The sequence below is a fragment of the Oreochromis niloticus genome, linkage group LG20 (genome assembly GCF_001858045.2).
Source record: "Oreochromis niloticus isolate F11D_XX linkage group LG20, O_niloticus_UMD_NMBU, whole genome shotgun sequence".
Lineage (NCBI taxonomy): Eukaryota > Metazoa > Chordata > Actinopteri > Cichliformes > Cichlidae > Oreochromis > Oreochromis niloticus.
The window spans coordinates 31,898,424-31,918,181 of record NC_031984.2 but is presented as its reverse complement, the minus strand read 5'-3'; positions in this window follow the sequence as shown (position 1 = coordinate 31,918,181).

The following is a 19,758-nucleotide window of genomic DNA, read 5'->3' as shown; positions in this document are numbered from 1 at the left end:
ACTCGATACAGTTATAGATCCAGAGGGTAGATTCCTTATTATTAAATTATCAATATTTAACAAAAAGCTATGTATTGTAAGTATATATGGTCCAAATGTTGATGAACCCTCATTCTTCCACGGATTTTTTAGTGCACTCTCTGAACACCTTGATTGCACACTTATTCTTGGAGGCAACCTCAACCTTGGACTAAATGAAGAAATGGATAGGCTCAATACAGCAGGAACTCAGCGCAATTGGCAGTCCACAAATATAATCAAACAGTATATGAGCGACTTTGGTCTTTGCAATGCATGGCGCTCCCTTCACCCTAACAGTAAGGAATATTCTTTCTTCTCACATGTTCATCACTCCTACTCTCGTCTGGATTATTTCCTAGTCAGCAGCTCACTGCTGAGTGATATTTCAGACACTGAGATTCACCCTATAGCTGTCAGCGATCATGCTCCTGTATCTTTAACACTAATACATAAGAAGAACGCTACACCAAGTAAAAGCTGGAGATTCAATACATCGCTGCTCAAAGATGAAGACTTTATTAAATATTTTAAAAAAGAGTGGACTTCATATTTAGACTTTAATGACACTCCCGGAACATCAGCTTCTGTTCTATGGGAAGCAGGGAAAGCTGTGATGAGAGGTAAAATAATTTCTTTCTCATCACACAAAAAGAAAGAAGAAAACAAAAATATTCAGGAACTAGAAAAAACCATCAAATCCTTAGAAGAAGCCTACGCGTGCGACCAAGATCAAGAAATAATGAACAAAATATGCAAAACAAAACTAGAATTAAATGAAATTATTCATAAAAAAACACAATTCCTAGTACAAAGACTTCGCTTGCAGAAGTTTTAACACATTAACAAATCAGGTCGATTTCTAGCTAACCAGTTAAAAATAAATAAAGAAAAAACAACTATATGTGCTGTTCAAGATTCATCTGGGAACACAATATATGAACCGAAACAAATAAACAACATTTTCAGGGATTTCTATAAAACGTTGTATTCACCACAAATAAACCCGTCTAAAAATGAAATTGATCAGTTTCTTGACAACGTAACTCTTCCAAAATTATTAGACACTCAAGCAATGGCACTGGATTCGCCACTGACGCCAGGTGAACTCCAGGAAGCCCTGAGAAGTATGCCCAATAATAAGGCTCCAGGTTCTGACGGCTACCCTGCAGAATTCTACAAAGAATTCTGGACAATTTTGGCACCAGTATTCCACAGAATGTTGCAGGAAATCAAAGAAAATGGCAGACTACCACCAAATATGAATTCTGCCAACATTAGTCTCCTGCTAAAACCAGGCAAAGACCCTTTATTTCCCTCAAGCTATCGTCCAATATCCCTTATAAATGTAGACCTCAAAATAATCTGCAAAGCCCTCTCAAAAAGATTAGAGAAAATAACCCCCCTCTTAATTCATCCTGACCAAACTGGTTTCATAAAAGGTAGGCGCTCATCAACAAACGCACGTAGATTACTTAATTTAATAGACTACTCATACAGTAAAAACATTGAAACCACAATATTATCTCTAGATGCAGAAAAAGCGTTTGACAAAGTTAACTGGAAATTTTTATTTGCAACTTTACACAAATTTGGTTTTGGAAACTCTTTCATAAACTGGCTAAGAATATTATATAATTCCCCAACAGCTTGTGTCAGAACAAATGACCAAACATCCTCCAGCTTCTGTCAACTGAGGGGCACCAGGCAGGGATGCCCACTCTCCCCTTCACTTTTTGCAATTTTTATCGAACCACTAGCAGCAGCATTTAGACAGGCTACAACAATTAAGGGCATAAAATGTAAGAATGTAGAACATAAAATCAGTCTCTATGCGGATGATGTGTTGCTTTTTCTCCAAAACTCACAAACCAACCTTTCTGAGGTAATTACTCTAATAAACTGGTTTTCAAGAGTTTCAGATTATTCAATTAACTGGTCAAAATCTACAGTTCTTCCAATTAACTGCTCCTTCCATAATTCTTCTTCTGCCCCACTACAATCTGGAAATATTAAATATTTAGGTATTAATGTCTCTCCTAAGTTTTCAGACTTAACTAAATTAAACCACATCCCACTTCTAAAGAAAGTAGAAGGTGATCTGACTAGATGGAAATCTCTACCTATATCACTCATGGGAAGGGTCGCCACTATAAAAATGATGATCTTGCCAAAAATAAATTACTTATTTTTAATGATCCCGAAGAAACCATCACAAGATTGGTTCAGATCTCTGGATTCGTATATTTCTAAATTCCTTTGGAAAGATAAACCCCCGCGTATCAGCTTAAAAACGTTTCAAAGAACCAAGGATAAAGGAGGATTAGATCTGCCTAATTTTCAACAATATTTCTTAGCCAACAGGCTTCAGTACATCTCAGGATGGTTAAAACGTACCTTCTTAGATGAGCCCTGGCTAGATGTTGAACAGGCACTATGCAATAATCTAGAGATTTCAGACCTACCATTTATCAGCTCAAACATCAAAAGACATGAATGCTTTAAAAGCATCAACATCAGCTCTTCTCTGACAGCATGGTGGGAGTTTCTAAAAATAACGGAGTCTTCATTAATCCCATGCAAACGTACACCTATCTGGAACAACCCTGACATATTACAAAACAATAATATGATTAATTTTCCAGAATGGAGTTGTAAAGGAATTAAATACTTAGAACATATATTAGAAGGAACAGACTTTATTCCATTTGACAGACTAGTTATACAATATGGGATCAACAAGAAAAGATTTTTAGAATATCAACAAATTAAATCCATAGTAAAAAAGACATTTAACCTCAGTCAAGTTGAATTGCAAACACCACCAAGCGCGGTACATTTTCTTACTCTTAAATTCCCCAAATTATAGTCTAAAATATGCAGAACACTTTCTAAAATAGATGAATCAATATCCCTTCCTATTGCAAAGTGGGAAGCAGATTTGTCAGTCGGCTTAGACCAAAACTTCTGGTCTCAGATATGCTTAAAAACCTTTAAATTGATTAGAAATCCCAGTCTGCAATTAATACAATACAAAATACTACATAGAGTGCACTATACAGGTCATTGGATGTTCCAGATGGGCTTTACATCTTCTAACAACTGCTCACACTGTCAAGGCAATACACTAGACAATTACATCCACGCTCTTTGGGTCTATCAGTGCAGAAGTTTTGGCACGGGATATGTGAAGACTTATCAAAGTGTCTGACGTAAAATTCCAACCTCCCCTTTAGTGTGCTTGTTGGGGAAATTGGATGAGGTCACTACAGAAACTAATACAGTCCACATGGTTTTTACTGCCCTATGCATTGCCAAGAAAACGGTCCTCATGAACTGGAAAAATAAAAATAATCTTAATTCTAGCCAATATAGAAACCATCTAATAGATCACATTAGTCTCGAGACAGCCTCTGCCACCACATTAGATCAATCCCTCTGGGCTCCTTTGATCGGCTCCATCACCTAGCGGGTGTGGGGGGGTCGTGGTTTTGTCCCGCCTTCGCCATTGTGGTTGATGTGGAGGTAGGAACAGGCTTAGGGTGTCTGGAGGATCCCTAGGGACGTTATCCCTGGAGGGCTTAACCCAGGGGTTGTGGCTTAACCTGGTTAGTGGCTCTGGTTGCTCTTAGAGGGTGTTCTCCTTGTGGCTACGTGCGGCAGGGCTGGAGGAGGGTCTGTGCTGGTGGACGTAGGTTACTGGCCTGGTAGCCTGGCTGCCCCTGAGTGGATCCGGGACAGGCGTGGGGGCTTGGGGTTCGGGGGTGCTTTGCCTCCGTGCTAGGGCTCTGGCTGGGCCTTGGGGGCTTAGGTCCTTTTTGGTGTGTCGCCGAGGTTGTGGGAGGGTGGGTGCACAGGGGCTCAGCCCTGGCGCAGGGGGCCTCTGGCGCATCGGCCTAACTAGGGGGCTCTTCTACTGACAGGGAGTTTATTCCATCCTTGCAGGAGTCCACTCTGCAGGTGGGGGAGAGTCATAAGAGAGGTGGAGAATAAACTTAACCTGGGTGTCTACTGTCTTTTGCAGTCTGGGAGATGATTGAATGTTAGGGTGGGTACAGTTTCCTCTGCGGTGGGGTCGGGTGGATTGCCCCGGGTCCTGTGGGACTGGGCGGTCCTGCTGCCGTAGGCCCCAATCTGGATGGGCCTGGGCTCCCTTGCCTTGGTGGGTGCCAAAGGATGGGGGTGTCTTGCTCCTCCCTTCTTTTCCTCCCCATCCCCGGCTGCCTCCCTCCTCCCGCTCCAACACACCCACCCACACAAGTAGGGCCTTGGGGTGCAGGTGTGTCACCAGGGTGCAGGGGAGGCATCACCCCCCCGTCCCCTTCTGGCCACCTGTGCCTCAATTTTATTCCACAACTTAGACATCCACATTACTCACACTCTCATAATACATACATAGAGGGCACGTTAACGGCATCCAGTGGACGGTCTGTGTATTCAACCCCACCTCTGGCGCCGGTGCCCACCTCTCAATTTTAAATCCATGTAGACATTGAGGATTCTCGGGAGGGGCCGTGCTAACACCTGCTGCTCTCTGGCAGCAGCACCATGCCCTCCCGTGTTTTAAATGCACCTTAGAACAACACGCAGCAACACTACACATGAGCGAGAGGAGGGAGGTTTGGGGTCTTCACACACCCCTGTTCTCTGCTGGCCATCGGGGCGGGGGGGCTGGGAGGAGGTGTTGGCCGTCCGATTGGGATCTGGGATGCGGGGCCTCCCTGCTGCTGCAGAGCCTGGGGCGGTCTGCTTGCCTCCACCCTGGGGGAAAGGGTAACATCTCCTGGGTCTAGGTGCCGTTTCCCCCTCCAGGGGCGAGGCTACCTGGACCTGGGGTATAGAGTTTGTTTGGGGAGTGTGATTGTGTGTACAGTGTCCATGTATGTCTGTCCCTATGTTGGGTGAGTGCTGAGTATTTGTATATGTGTGCATGAGGGTGGGAATGCATGTTTGTGTCTGTGTGTGCCTGTTTGTCTGTGTTTATATGTCAGGTTGGGTCTTACACTCCACCTCTCTGGGAATTCCCAGCCCCTCCAAAGGCCTATCTCCCCTCACCACACTCCCTGCCGGTAACTGATGCCCTCAGGGGTCGGTGCGTTGGTGGTTCTTGGTGTCCGGGGCTGGGCACTCAGGTATGTACCAGCTCACTCCCGGTGACTACTTGGCGGGGCCTGGTGCCTGTTGCTCGGTCAGGCCTCTTCCGGGGCAAAGGGGGCCCTCGGGCCTCCGGTCTCTGGGCCTGCGGCTCGGTTCACTCTGGCACAGCTGGCAGCCAGCAGAGCCGGCGGGCACGCCAGTGCAGCCCCTCTGGCTTCTGCTCCGTGGCTACTAGGTGACCCATCATCTGGAGCTCTCCTCAGCTCTTCCCAGGAGGGTGGCAAGGATGCCCCTCCGGTGGTCCTCCTTGGGCTCTCGCACTCTGGGGCCTCTGGATGTCTGGAGCCTGGATCTCCTCCATGCCTGCTTCATGCCCTGGAGGACAGGGCTATGGCTCTCTACATCCTCTAGCAGATCGTTACATGGGGAAACCTTTTGAATACAAGCGCGCTGATCCACACAGGTGTGCACACGGGTGTTCACTGTTCATAGACATAAACTACACCTTTATTGGCTGCTATTTCCAAGCACAATGTGCGCTGTCGGTCCTGCTTGCTACACAACAACATTCAATATTTAGTATTTACTGCTGTTTACACTTAGCTAGATTAATGTGATGGTGTTGTGTTTAGTATGTTGCTCTGGGTTTTTTTTTTTGTTGCTTGTTTTCTCTTCTTTTTCTCTCAACAGGTGATCCAGGAGATTCTTTTTCTCTTTTTAAGTGCCCTTTCTCACTGTCCCTCTTCCCTTCTGTTTTTCTTTTCCTTCATCTTTCTTTCTCCCTTTCCTATCCCTCAGTCATGTCTGTCCCGTCTGTAACAACTGAAAATAAAATAAAATAAATAATAACAACAAAGGTTGATCAAATGGACCAATACGGCAAGGCCGTGATGATCCATTTGGCAAAGTAAATCCATTGGGTATCCTTGTTGGTCTTCAGACAACAATTCTGATGGCTAAAGAACCAAATGGGACAGGCAAAAAAAAAAAGAAAAAAAAAAGATAATGATCTGGCTGAGGGGGTTCAGGCCTATATAGAACAGCAGTGGGGATAGACCATCTCCTTCGTAAATCCTGTACTTGATGGCAACTTGTGTAATTGGCTTGAAGGTGGCCTGTTGTTTGCCGCATCCCCACTAAATTCCTGATGAAGGTTCTTAGGGTCTTGTTGATCTTGTACTTCTAGGCATTCTAGGACATGTGGCATTGAGTTGTAGGTTTTCTTGTACTCAATCCAGGGAGCACATAGTTTAGTCAGTCTGGTTTTACTGTCTTGAGCAACTGCTCTATCTACTATGTTTTACCTCTCTGTCAGTTCCTTTTTGGGTCTGCTCATGTATTATCATCTTAGCTGCTATGATGCCTGACAGGAGCGTCCAAGTAGTGCTGAGGCAGGTTTTTGGTCTGAAGTTGGATGGGACTGGTCCCTTCTAGCGATCCTTCAAGACTGTCCAGCCTTTGGTTAGCCATTCTGGGTGTGTCTCGTCCATTAGCAGCTGGTTCATTTGTGCTGCCAGACACTGATGGAGCTTCTTTAGCCAGTAGGCATGAATCATGTCAGGACTTAGTGCTGTCCAACTCTTCATGCTTGAGACTCTTTCATGGATTTTCAGGGAGGTTTCTATGGTCTGCAATTAGCTCCACTAGCCGCTGACCATTGTTGTTATGAGTTGTGTCCTTCTCCCATATGCTCTTTCAGTATTGCTCTGTCTCCAGCCCTGGTAGGGGTGTTTTCAGATTGTTCATCTGCCACTGGGAGTAGACCTTGGATGGTTCAGTCGAAAACAGTTGGTTTATTCTCCTGTCTGTGAAGGTTCTCAGTCATCGAAGTCTAAGGACCTTGGAAAGAAAAGCATCTGGACTTCTTTAAGTTTCTTGAAGTCGCATTTCTTTCCAAGCTCCTTAGACTATTCTTTGCCATCCACTACTCTTTCCTATCAAGCTCCATTGATGGGTCAAGTTGAGTTTCCAGCCCTGGGCACAGCAGTGTGCATTCATGCCAAATGTGGCCACACTAAGTATGACTATATACTGTGGAAAGGGACTTATTATGCTCCAGACACATATATTTATTCTTTGAGTGGTAAATGAATTAGATCTCATACAGTGCTTTTTTTTAAATCTACTGGAGCATTTAAAGTAGTTTATACAACATACCTCATTCACTCAAGGACTGTTTTCTACATCTAAGTACTTTCTTTTTTTTCCTAATCAATCTAAGTACTTTCTGTCTAACAATTACAATACGATGATGCATTGGGGGCAACTTGGGGTTTAGTTAATAATTCTAAATTGGGCTTAGGTGAGAATGAGTGGTTGTCTGTTTCTTCGTGTTAGCCCTGCAGGGGTCTAGTGACCAAGATGTACCTTGCTTGTCACACAGGAGACCTGAACAGTCGAAGTAACAGCAAGGTGGAAAATTAACTATAATGCAGTTGTGTTTTCGATCAGTCAAAAACTGGGATTTTTCATTCAGTCAGAGGTTAGGTAAACATTAAGCCTCTGGAGATCACCCTACTTTCTCTTTGCCTCACACACACTTGCCAGGCACATTTGTGTGCGTTTGCCAGTTTTTCAGAGGCGGGTACACTCCATGCATCCGCTGATTACTGCTGAGGGGAAAAGGAAGAGAGATTTTGTTTTGGCTGCAGGAAAAAGTTCTGTCCAATTACTTTTTAAAAAAAATATATTTGTCACAGTGCTTTTAAGCTTTGCAATGACGTATATTCAAATTAAAGTTTCCCTGCTTGCACTTCGCCCTTTTCTTTGAATGTTCTTTTAGGAGTAATAGTTATTTGGAAATTCTGTCCTCCCTCTAAGGCACTGTCTGCTGTACGAAAGAGAATTTACATGAGAGCAAAATGACTGCAAAGGATCCAAATCCACGTCTGTTTGGTGTTTGCATGTTGTCGTGTTAAAGCTCAGCAGATTTGTTCACAAATTACTTGGCTGAGTCTGAGACCTCAGGTCAGTCCAAATTCTTGTCAGAATGTCAGCACATACAATCCAAGAGGCATGAGTCATAAAAATGCCAGGGCAAGGATAACATTGACAGAAAGAGAAAGATTAAACAGATAACAGAGGAAAAAAGACAAAATACTGGCATCAAGACATTTTTTTTTAAACTGTAATGAAACAATCAAGGCATTTAAATGGGTACTTTTCATGTTCAATACCCAAAATTTGACCTTTTCTATTTGGTTTCCTCACTACCTTTACAGCTCCATTGGAAAAAATTAGGTATTTTTCAGGTTGTGCTTTGTTTCCTTTGACTCTGGCAAGGTGTTTCAGACTGTTTTCAAACTTTCCACATCTGTCTCCGCCATGTCCAGCCAAGACTCCTAATGCTCCAGCCACATAATCCTTGTTTACTTATGACGATCTCCATCCAGACAACCATATGAGTATTTGAAAAAATCTAATTCTGACATGCCTGTAAATATATCTCACATGACGTTTACACTTGGCAGGTGTGCTTGTGGAACAGTGGTGGTAAAAACTAGATACATTGTTACTACAACATTGCTGGCCCTGTAGAGGAACACGTGTAGATCAACAAAGTTCACGTAACCATTAGGTTTTTATGGCAGCCCAAAGCAGAACCATATAGCTACTAGGCTACTGATGGCTACTGATTATCAGCAAGTGTGAGCAAGTTTGCTAGTCTAGAGCATTCAGGTATCGGGAGGAAATATATGAGCAAATATATGAGAAAGAAGCAATTGTTTCTGCCAGTCAATCTGGGAAGAGTTAAAGGCCATTTCCAAACAACTTGAAGGCCATCATTCTACATTGAGAAAGATTATCCACAAGTGGAGAGCACTCTAGATACTACTTCCCAGGAGTAGATCTCCCAACAAATTCACCTTAGACTGTGTGATACTCACAGAAACTGCAAAAAACCCAGGAGCTACATATCAGATTCTACACGGACCAGTTAGCACGTTAAATATTAAGGTTCATGCGAATGAACTTGAAAACATGAAACACCTCATACCAGCTGCCAAGCACGGTGGGTGGTGGAGAGGTGATGATTTGAGCTTGTATTACAACTGCAGGACCGGAACGCCTCTGTATACCAAAATAATCTAGAGTCAAATGTAAGGCAGCTGAAGTGTGATTGAAACTGGGTCATCTAACAGGTCAATGTTCACAAAGAGCAGCAAATCTACAACAGAATGACAGAAAAGAAAAGAATCGTGCTGTTCCAATGGGCCAATCAAATCTCAGACCTGGACGGTGTCAACGCGTTAGCGTGGTTAGCTCGTTAACGCGTTAGCGCCATCCAGACCCACGCACGGGGCAATCCGCGATAACTCGCTAACGGAGATTTGCCACGTTAATGTGGTTATGGCATTAACGTCCTTTTAACAAGATTAACGCTGACACCACTATAAACAGGGGTGCACATAAGTGGTCCGCAGGTGCGCATTCGCTGTCAAAATAAAAGACGCGCACCAGATAATAAGTTGCAGCGCGCGTTTGCGTACATATAAAAGGCACTGTTTTTGTCCGCTAGAGTGGGATTTTCACGGCATATTCTGCACCACATCTCTGTGCGTTCATCATTTGTTTGAAGCCAGCTCACCTCCTGCAACCACTTTTCCGAGAATACGCGCTTCTTTTGCAGTTCGGACTCCTTCTGACATTTCTTTGGAGGTGGAGGAACACCAAAGTAATTGCTTAAAGGAGCTTGCTTCTTCGACATCTTTAAGAGTTCTAAACAAATGTCTGTCCTCCTCCAGAAAATCTTATGTACGCAAACGCGCATTGCAACTTCTTATCTGGTGCGCGTCTTTTATTTTGACAGTGCATGCGCACCTGCAGACCACTTATGTGCACCCCTGACTATAAATAATATTAGAACCTACTAGACTAGACTAGATTATTTTTAAATATGTCCCATAATGTACTTTCCTTTTCACAGCTGCACTTCTTGAATGAATGTAACAGGATATAAGGGTAAAGATACCATCACACTAAATCCGAAAGGCTACAATTGTGAGACTAAGACCAATTTATTTATAATCACTTATGTGGGCAATGAAATATAAACCAATACTGGTAAATATAGTAATTAATTTTTTGACTGCCCATATCTTTTAGGCTTTTACACAGCACTTGATAAGCAAGCTTAATTACTGGCATCTTCCCTTTGCACTCACTTAAATGTGGATCCTGTACAGACATGAGTGTGTATTTCAAATGTGGCTTTGCTCCTCAGCAACTCTGTGCTGTCCCGTCTGAGTGTGTCTTGTGTGTGTTATAAACTGCTGATCTTTGCTGCGGTCTGTAAGTGCGTCAGTATTATGAAATATCCAAAATCCACCTCATTTAATCACACGCATCCTAATCACACTCTTAATCACACCATGCTCTCTAGATCAGCCTCCCACGTCTTCTGTTTCTAGTAGGAAAACATGGGAGTAAAATTCTGCCTGTCAGTAAACACTTGGAATCCTATCTTGCACAATGCAGATACACTGTAACAACATTATGGATGATTCTTACCTCACCTCAGTAGAAAAGTGCTTTTATTTTTAACCTATTACTGTAGTTATTCATGGTTAAAATGGGCTAAACTATGTGGGAAAATTGTGTATTTTAAACCTAATAGTGAAAATGACCACAACAGCACCAATTCATCTCTAGTCGGAAAAATGAAAACTTTGACTTACTGATGGCATTAGGTGAAGGGCACTCATTCTTTACTGTCTTTAGAAAATATCTTTAGTGATCATAGGTGATTTCAGGATGGCCAAAAATAACTGTCAACACAGACAAAAGTTTATTTGTGTCATACTGCTGACAGAAAAGTTTTACAGGAACAAACAGCACTCTACTCTTTGATGGAGCTCTCCGAGAATCTAAGCAGCACCAGAGAATCTGCAAGGAGAGCTCATCCTACTAATTAATACATAAAAGAATATGACTCTTAGTTACACAAACAAATAGAAAAATATAGTACATAACGAGGACAGAGGAGTGGTGCAGGGAGCATTGTTCAATTCAGTCAATTTTGTTTATGTACAGCGCCAAGTCACAACAACAATTGCCTTAAGGACCCTGCCCTGTCAGGTAGACCCTACAATAATACAACAATATTGTTGTGATGGTATCATGAGAGAAATTGTGGAAAGTAAGTTTAGTCTTAGTGGTCAAACTGAGGGGTGACAGTTTCACTCAGGGGGCACAGTGAGGCCAATCAGAAGCAATTTATTGAAAGTCTTGAATTTTAACCCCTTGAATCTAAGCTGTCATCGGTGGTGAGCTCAGCTCCTACTCCAGTCCTATGCAATCAAAATATGAAATTTTTATTTTTATTAAATTGTTCTCCCAAATTGCGATAAAAATTCTAACTATTCATTTACATTTTATGGTTTGACCAGGGTTACAGTTAGAGTTACAAAAGATGACATGACACGTACAACCCCCAAAAACTCTCAAAAACACTGGGACACTGTGTAAATTTTAAATAAAAGCAGACTGCAATCATTTGCAAATTTCATAAATGCCTATTTGACAGTGTCCCTCTGAGTGGCCTGTGGTGGGTGCTCCAGGAGTATGGGGTATTTGGCCCATTCGATCCTTATACAACCGTTACAAGAGCTTGGTCTGCATAGCCGGCAATAAGTCGGACTTGTTCTGGTGGGTGATGGGCTCCGCCAGGGCTGCCCTTTGTCACCAATTCTGTTCATAATTTCTATGCATAGCCAAGTGGTGGAAGTCTTTCACTTGGATGGTCTCAGTATCTCATCTCTGCTTTTTGCAGATGATGTGGTTCTGTTGGCTTCATCAGGTGATGGCCTACAGCTCGCACTGGAATGGTTCGCAGCCGAGTGTGAAGTGGTGGGAATGAGAATCAGCATCTCCAAATACGAGGCCATGAAAAAGGTGGAGTGCCCACTCCGGGTCAGGGACGAGTTCCTGCCCCAAGTGGAAGAGTTTAAGTATCTCAGGGTCTTATTCACAAGTGACAGGAGAAGGGAGCGGGAGATCGACAGACAGATTGGTGCTGCCCCTGCAATGATGTGGACACTGCATCGGTCTGTTGAGGTGAAGAGAGAGCTGAGTGTAAAAGCGAGGCTCTCAATTCAGTCAATCTACATCCCTACCCTCACCCTATGGTCATGAGCTGTGGGTAGTGACCAAAAGAACAACATTGCGCATACAAGTGGCAGAAACGTGCTTCCTCCGAAAGGTGGCTGGCCTCTCCCTTACAGATAGGGTGAGAAGTTCATCCATCCTGGAGGGGCTCAGAGTAGATCCGCTGCTCCTTCATATCAAAAGGAGCCAGTTGAGGTGGTTTGGGCATCTGACAAGGATGCCTCCTGGGTGCCTGCTGGGTGAGGTGTTCTAGGCATGTCCCACCGGGAGGAGGTCACGGTGCAGACCCAGGAGACACTGGAGATATTATATCTTGGCTGGCCTGGGAGCGCCTTGGTGTTCCCCCAGATAAGCTGGAGGAGGTGGCTGGGGAGAGGGAGGTCTGGGCTTCTCTGCTGCTATAAGCTGCTGCCCCTGCATCCCAGATGGATGGATGGCGTATTTTATACAGAGTAGAACATATAAAACAAATCAAATGTTTAAACTGAAAGTCCAAAGACAAAAGCCTAAATTGCACCATTTATTTTGTAGATTCTTAGTCATCCAGGTCATGGTAGACTTAGGAGCTTAAAAAAGGCAACTGGAGTTCATAAAAAGTTCAACTAAAGCAGATGCTTGGAAGAGAGGAGTAGCATCTACAGCAAACATAAAGAAGTCCAGTCACCTTCTTTTTAAGCTTCTCAGTCTACCATTTTAAGAAAAATATTTGTTCACTTGAAATGTGATGACAGCAACATGCTTCCAGAAAGCTAGGACAGGACCATGTTTACCAATATGTAGCATCCAGTCTTCTTTTAGCAACAGTTCATAAACATTTGGGAACTGAGGGGACCAGTTGCTGGTCTTCTTTGCAGTCATTTTCATTCCATAATGCTCCAAATGTTCTCAGTTGGTGAAAGGTCAACTAAGAACATCATTATCTATAGACAGACATAGATATAACATTGTCTTGATGAAATATTTCTGAGATAGTCTGGATGGAAGCATATGTTGCTCTAAAGCCTGTACATGCTTTTCAGCATTGATGGTGCCTTTTGAGATGTTTAAGCTGCTGATTTCAGAAGCACTAATGCACTCCCATACCATCAGAGAACATTGCACTGAATAACAAACTCCTGTTTAGCCTGCTGACGGGCACAGCACACATGTTTTCAGAAAAGAATGAAAATGTTCTTTTGTCTGATCACAGAGCAGTTTTATACTTTACTTTAGTCCATGTTAAATATGTTTGGCTCAGACAAGATTGCAGTGTTTCTGGACTATGTTCACATATGGTTTCTTCTTTGCATGGTGGAGCTTTAAACTGCATTTGTGGTTGCCACAGTGAACTGTGTTCACAGGCAGATTTCTGAAATTGAACATGTGGTGATTTCTATTTTTAATGCAGTGCCACCTCAAGGTCCAAAGATCAGTATTGATTTTCAGCCTTATCATTTGAGTACAGATTCTCCAGATTCTCATAAACTCTTGATGATGTCATGTACAGCAGATAATGAAATATTCAAGGTCGACACAATTTTATGTTAAGGATCATTATTCTGAAATGTTTCCACAATTTGTAGACATATGTCCAGATTTCTGAACCTCTGTCCATCTTTACTTGTAAGAAACTCTGCCTGACTAACTGTTTAGTCATGTTAATGACATGTTAATGACAACCTAACTATATCTTTTTCTTGAAATAGCTTTAGTTATGTCCGCAGTTATGTCAAAATCAAACAGGCGGTGGTAGCAAACACGCAATGGCACTGCAACCATATAACAAGGAATTGTGGTGTCTAGATACATTATATTTACAATACAGTTTTCATTTCTACCATATTTCTCTAGCGAAGCTCTCAATCACTACAAAATCCTTCATCATTCTAGTTCATAAAACATTTTTTAAACCATTTCTTTCAAAATAACACCTGCTGCTGTTTTTGTTAGCACTAATGCTGTTCAAATACTTCTGGCTTATGTCCATACCACCCTGAGCACAGCTGATCTCATAAGCTACGCATGGTCAGGTCTGGTTAGTAGTTGGCTGGGAGACAGCCTGTGAATACTAGATGCTGTAAGCTTGGGTGGCAGTGGTCAGCACCATTGCCTCACAGCAAGAAGGTTCCTAGTTCAAACCCTTGCTGGGGCCTTTCTGTGTGGAGTGCTTGCATGTTCTCCCTGTGCCTGTGTAGGTTTCTTCATGCTACTCCAGCTTCTGCTCAAAGGCATGCATGTTATGCTAATTGGTGATTCTACACTGGTCACGAATGTGATGTAGATAAAAATGCATGGTTGTATTTTAAGAATGTAACGTTGTCTAAAGTGCTTTGTGCAGTCAGTGAGACTAGAAATGTGCTATTTATACATTACATTACACATACTACATGTTTGTGAAACACAAGCAGCCTCATATGAGCAACATTGTGACTATCACAGTAACTATGACTAAACACACTAAAACTGCTGCTGCTAAATTTAAATTCTGGATCATTAATCTTGGTCACTACATGGTAAAAAGGTTCGGTGCAGCCCAGTCAGCAGGATTACAAATCAGCAGGTAATGAAAAGTACAATGATGAATTCTTGTCAGTTGAAATTCAACATTCAATTAAATCTTTTTCATATGGCACCAAATCACATCAGCAGTCGCCTCAAGGCGCTTTATATTGTTATTATTATATATAATAATAATAACACTGCACCCCCTTACTAAGGTTTTTCTACCGAATATATCACATTACAAATAAGTGTAAATCTACGCAGAAAAAAAAGGTTGCTAATCTTTTACTTTAATTCTATTTCTAACTAATTCTAATTATTTTTGAGCACAACATAAAAAATATCACCTTGTGATTATTTATTTGCTCCATAGAGCCAACAAAGGACTCCCAATCTGCATATTAAGTATTTTTCTTTGTGACTGATATAAACAGCCACCCAATCCTGGTCTGTAATCAATGCAGACTACTGTACATGGCACCATAGACAGTATAAAAGATGGACAACCGAATGCTGGTTTAGCTCAGTGGGATGAGCCATATGAGCAGAGAGCAGTAGGCCTGAGTTTGAGTCTGACCTGCGGCCCTTTGCTGCATGCCTTCTCACCTCTCTCTCTTCCTCCTTTACTGTCTCTATTGAATAATAACTAAAAAAATAAAAAATGATGAACAGCCAGTTGCAGTAGATCACTGCCACTCCCTGAGCCTGGTTCTGCTCAGAGTTTTTCCTTCCCACTGTCACCAAGTGTTTGCTTGCTTTGTCAATGCTCTCTGTGATTAGGAAGCATCCAGAGGCTAGTATGATTTAGATGAACAGATAAATGCTCCGAGTCTTTAGACAGAGCATGGAAATTTGGGAGATGGGTGTCGAGAGATAAGGGAAACAGCGCAGCGCTCTGCAACAACATGTAAAGCTAACACAGACAGCCCAGTTTTGCTTTCCCACGGGATGTACAGTAGGTCCCACTGAAAAACACACACACACACAAATATAGTCAAAAACACAGAGATCCCATCTGCCCCAGCGTTTTAATCAGCTTATCACTCCCAGGGCCATTCAGAACGACTATATCAAGCTCTGACATACATTAGCAGTACTTCAGGGATCAAGCGATATACAATCCTCACTGCAATACTCCTCACATCACACACGCACCCACACAAGTCCAGCACAGTCATGTATTCATTTGGCCTTAAGTATGCGTGCAATGAAAACATGGATCCCAAAAGAATTGAAAACATCATCTGTGTGTAAGCGCCACAAAAATCATCAAACATGCTAACACACTCACACAAATACAAACTCTGTGCGTGTGTTTGTATTCTGACAGAGTGCCAAAGCCCAGCTGATCTCTCAGTAAATATGGACATATGGTCAGCCAGTGTGGGGAGAGAGGTAGCATGAGGATGACACAGAGATGGTTCTTGGTGTGTTTTCATTTGTCCATGGGGAGACCACAGCAGGGGGAGACATCTTATCCTCTCGAGACATGTGTTGCTCTCCCACAGCTGAAGCTCTTAGCCTTTTTTGACTCTTTACATCAGCCCATACCACCAAACCCTACCTCACCCACAGAAACAGGTAAGAGGTTTCCGCTCTTGGTTACGTAACTACTCTATTATGGAATGAAAACAAGGGAATTGTTGTGCCAGACTGAGGGGCTTGTTATGTAAGGCCCAGAAGATGTGATGCAAGATGATCAACTTGGAATACATCCTGGCAGCTGAAGTCAACCTGTGATCTCTGCCTTTCTTTCTCTATATTTGTCAAAACCCAGGGCTGCTGACCTGCTGTCCTTTTTATTAAAGAAAATTACTCAGTGTAGTTAACATTTCAGATCTTTTATCTATCTCTTCTCGTAAAAAAGTGCAAACACAGTGACAACTAATTTTGAAAAATAAAGTAAAACAGACTTAGAGTCAATGATGGGACTCACATGTGACCTAAAAGTCAATTTAGCAGAAGAACAGATTAAAGTTACAGAAGTGACTTGGTTCTCCTTTCACGGTGCTATAATGGCACCAAATAGGGAAATTAGCAGCATTAGCTTGACAATCTGACCAACTGCTAATATCCTTGTGAATGTAGTGGGCAGAAAAGCATGCTCAATCACATTACTCTCTGTTGATTTGATCAAAATTTGGCTAAAATTAGCACTGAATTTGGATGACAAATGCATTACTACATGCCAGTAACATCCACCTCCCAGTAATCCTGTCCCTGGTCTTCAGAAGATCCATCCATCCATCCATCTTCTTCCGGTTATCCAGGGCCGGGTCGCGGGGGCAGCAGCCTAAGCAGAGAAGCCCAGACCTCGCTCTCCCAGCCACCTCCTCCAGCTTGTCCAGGGGATCACCAAGGCGTTCCCAGGCCAGCAGAGAAATATAACCTCTCCAGCGTGTCCTGGGTCTGCCCCGGGGCCTCCTCTCGGTGGGACATGCGCGGAACACCTCGCCAAGGAGGGGCCCACGAGGCATCCTTGTCAGATTCCCAAACCACCTAAACTGGGTCCTTTCAATGTGGAGGGGTCCTGGGTGAGGGACCAGACGAAGAGCGACTCAGAAGACCCCTATGAGCAGAACACCAGGGGAGCAGCTCACCCTGCATGGGACAGGGTTACCGGGGCCCCGCCGTGGAGCCAGGCCCAGGGAGGGCGCACCACCAGCATTGTGAGCAGGGCAGCAGCCAGGAGAGGAGGCCCTGGCAGACCGATCCCCGGCTAGCAACACTGGCAATTGTAACATCGAATGTCACCTCTTCAGAAGATGATGTATGTATTGGAACTGTGGCATCTATAAACCAAGTTGTATTTTGCTAATATTACATCACTGCAACTACTATTAGCTAATAGTGTAAATACCAACAAAGTAGCTGGGCAAACCATAACCTAGCAAGCATAACTAGCTAAAATAACTAACATTATTGGGATGGAAGAAGCATTTGTGCAGCATGTGCCATAAATGTAGCATTACTTCAGTGTTTATAGGCATTCTGTAACATTAGGAACATCATTAATTAAGGCTATCAGCTATCTTATATTTTATTTCAGATGTTTATTCATCTGAAATAATTACATTTTACCTGATGGTGTCAACTAAGCCTGTCATACAATATCAGCAGCAATGGGTCAATGGGTTTGTTTTTCATTTTGAAGAGCTGGTTGTTGAAAACTAACAATGTGCTGACCAAATGTTGACTAAGTTAGCCTCGGGCTAGTTTTCTCTAATTTAACATGAATGATCACCTGGATTCAAGAATGAACCGATCAGAATTTGTTGTTCAAGGGTCAAAGTCACTTTAATTTCAGACTTGCCCCATTCTTATTTCAGAAAATAAGATAATAAGAACATCTGATACAACCGAACACTTATGTAATGAAGACTCAAATAATAACAGAATTTCAAGCAGATGTCAAACAAGCGTTGACATTATATCCAGTGATTAAGTTCCCAAAGTTCTGCAAAAACGCTTCTGGTCATTCAGCCAGAAAAATAGATAAATAAAGGTTTTGTATGATTGCATTTCATGTTTGGTTGGTGCTCACCTTTCTTCTACACTATAATGACACACGGATATAAACTGTAACATGACTAGTTGTCGGAAACGTTACCCGATTCCTTGGTAGTAACATTTTCATTGCAAATTAACTTACTGCGATTTAAAGGGATACCCAGCTGTTTTGACCAAGTTACCATATGCACACAAGTCCATTCAATTCTCGCACAAGTCTTTTCCCCAATTTTCTTTCTCGTTATTTAGCTCCATCCACCGGCTTTCTCTGTGGTGCTCTTCCATCTCTGAGCCTTTGACTTTTGCGATCCGTTGGTCGGTTAGATTTTCTGCTGCTCTCCTTCCAGCTCAAAGTTTGCTGGCTGTTCATCAGAGCTGCTTGGAAAATGAAGCAGGCTGCTGTCATGATGCCCAAACCCAGGTTCCAGGCAGCAATATTTATCATTTGCAACAAAGTTCCCAACTTCATCATACTTCAACTCTCTAGCCACCCACACACTAAAAGCCGGTCAAGAGATTGTCAATCAAAGCTATGTTTTGACAGACATAATGAATGAGACCATGCCAGGGTTTGAAAGGACAGTGGTTTCGGGCATGAAACAAGAACCTCAGTCCAGCTGTTTGAAAATGCCATAAAACAGACAAGAAACCAGAACTGCTCATCTGAAGTGGTGTTTGATCTGAGGAGTTGGTCTGAAGGGGTGATGAAATTATAGTTTACAGCGAACTGGATCCCAGACTGTTCAAAAACCCAGGATGGTTGAGTTAAAACTAAATGTTATTACTTACAAAACATTAAAGCAAGTTTATTCATCATTAGTACAAAATATTTTTAAACTTCAGGGCTTAGACACTGCATCTTGCCTGAATTGTTGAGTACATTTAATATGTTCTGGAAACTTACACTTATGCGATAAAATAAATCTATCAATTACAAGTACCTTAACAAGTCCACAACTGAGTTCTTAGTCTTTAAAGCACACAACTCTGAAGAACTAGCATACATCCTGCACCACATGCATGTTTATTTCAAGTTAGTTGCAGTGGAATCAAACAATAACAGAATCACTGAGGAGTGTTTCAGGCTACTCCAACATGAGCCGCTTCTCTGCACGTGTCCTTTGATCCATAAAGCACTAAGCTTTTCGGTCACCTTCCAAATCCCAAAAGCAGAGATTCTGGAGTTAGATGGAGTTTCAGCTTTTGATTGCAAACGCTGCTGCTAGAAATTGGCCCCTTACACACTGCCTCTCCTTAAACACAGCAGTTTAAAGACCTAGAAGGTCCTGATCTCTGAAAAAGCTGTCACAGATGACACGGTGAAGGAAAGTCAGACTTTATCTACAATGCAGTTTGTGTTGTTTCACTAAATATCCGTTTCAGTGCCTTTTGAGTAAAAACATAACAGTAGCTCCTAACCTGGTGTTACTGATTACAACTTGCTCAGCAATTCTGTGCTGATGTCAGATTGCCATGTGTCAACTATTCATGTTGAAATATAATTTAAAGCAGACCTGCTTCAAATGAACTTAGCTGGACTCGCGG